This window comes from Lupinus angustifolius, chromosome LG12, assembly GCF_001865875.1.
Source record: "Lupinus angustifolius cultivar Tanjil chromosome LG12, LupAngTanjil_v1.0, whole genome shotgun sequence".
Lineage (NCBI taxonomy): Eukaryota > Viridiplantae > Streptophyta > Magnoliopsida > Fabales > Fabaceae > Lupinus > Lupinus angustifolius.
The window spans coordinates 16,438,843-16,440,984 of NC_032020.1; the positions used below are offsets into that span (position 1 = coordinate 16,438,843).

Here is a 2,142-nt window from a genome sequence, read left to right on the forward strand (position 1 = left end):
TATTTATTAACCATTTCTTTTTCTTATTTTTAGATAAAATTGTATTAGTTTCTAGAAGCCCAATTCCACTTGGATTTTTTTGTATTTTGAGTTTGATTAAATTTCTTTTGAGAAAGAAAAAAGAAGCACATTTATTTTTTGGAAACTCATTTCTTTACTTGATTTATTTTTAGAAATTATTATATATATTTCCTATTTAAAATTAAAATTAAAATACTGTTTGGGCTTTTTGTGAGTTGGATAAAATGGGTATTCACAGTACTTAAAGGGAACAAAAGACAACATGCTCACATATAGGAGATCAGACCAATTAGAGATCATTGGGTATTCTGACTCCGATTTTGTAGGATGCCAAGATAGTAGACGATCTACATCGGGCTATGTTTTTCTGTTAGCTGGTGGTGCGGTTTCTTGGCGTTCTACCAAGCAGAAACTTGTAGTTTCATCCACCATGGCAGCAGAATATATAGCATGTTATGAGGTATCACTTCAGTCATCATGGTTGAGAAATTTTGTCACTGGGCTACGGATTGTGGAAAGGATTGAAAGACCACTAAAGTTATATTGTGACAATAAATCAGTCGTGTTGTTCTCCAACAACAATAGGAGTTCGGCAAAGTCTTTAGATAAAATTGTATGGGTTTCTAGAAGCCCAATTCCACTTGGATTTTTTTGTATTTTGAGTTTGATTAAATTTCTTTTGAGAAAAAAAAGAAGCACATTTATTTTTTGGAAACTCATTTCTTTACTTGATTTATTTTTAGAAATTATTATATATATTTCCTATTTAAAATTAAAATTAAAATAATGTTTGGGCTGGGTATTCACACCTACCCTTCTTTACTAGTTGGTTATCTGATAGCAAGCAAACCAAAGTTTTATGGATACCATGATAAATGACTAGTAAAGAAATGAATGCTAATTTTGTTCAGGCTCAGAAGAAGCCCAACTTGCTAAATCTCAGTGCTTGAAAATATCAAACTTTCTTATGTGAGTTGAACTATCTTCAATATGGTATGAGTTTTATGGATGTCAACCAAAGACACAGGTCGGTGTACTGCCAGAATTTGGAGTGAAAGAAGTAAAACCAAAGACACAGGTTGGTATACTGCCAGAATTTGGAGACGTTGGGTTAAGGACCAAGAACGCGGGTCGGTGTACTGCCGGAACTTGGGATGAAAAGAGTGAAACCAAAGACGCAGGTCGGTGTGCTGTCGGAACTTGGATGACACTAGGAAATAAGACCAAGAATGCAGGTCGGTGTACTGCCGGAACTTGGAATGAAACGGGTGAACCCAAAGACGCAGGTCGGTGTACTGCCGGAATTTGGGATGAAAAGAATGAAACCAAAGACGCAGGTCGGTGTGCTGCTAGAATTTGGGATGAAAAGAGTGAAACCAAAGACGCAGGTCGGTGTGTTGCCGGAATTTGGATGACACTAGGAAATAAGACCAAGAACGCAGGTCGGTGTACTGCCGGAACTTGGAATGAAAATGGTGAACCCAAAGACGCAGGTCGGTGTACTGCCAGAATTTGGGATGAAAAGAGTGAAACCAAATACGCAGGTCGGTGTGCTGCCGGAACTTGGATGACACTAGGAAATAAGACCAAGAACGCAGGTCGATGTACTTCCGGAACTTGGAATGAAAAGGGTGAACCCAAAGACGCAGGTCGGTATACTGCCAGAATTTGGGAGGAAAACGTGTATACATGTTTTTTTGTTTCATTTTTGTATGAATGCAAACGACTATTATTGATGCATGCTATGAGATGCTCATGTTTGGTAATTCTATAATTGTTTTCATTTCATATTGAGTTGTAATTGGTATTCATTCGTATTGTTCCGTCGCATCCTTAACATTTGGTTGTAGATTGTTGTTTGCAAAGAACGATTTTGTTTGTTCATTCTGGAAGATGACAATCAACTTTGTCTTTCAGATGTAAAGTGTTTTCTCTTTTCGAATATTAATCAACTCGACATGCTTTATATTCTTAAGATAGTACAAGTTTAATGAAAACAAACCTTGCAAATAAAATATTTTAACTCATATACGATTGAAGAAATATGATCGTGTTTGGTCTTTTGTGTTACAGGTGAAGTGATGGAAATAGGTTTTAAATAATGAAACATGTTATACTATC

The 2,142-nt window shown here is 36.2% G+C and overlaps 1 long non-coding RNA gene across 1 annotated transcript in view; it reads left to right on the forward strand.

Annotated features, from left to right (window-relative positions):
- The window catches only part of LOC109362486, a 19,826-nt gene that overhangs the window by 11,627 nt on the left and 6,057 nt on the right, over window positions 1–2,142 (forward strand). The gene's annotated exons all lie outside the window — the stretch shown is intronic.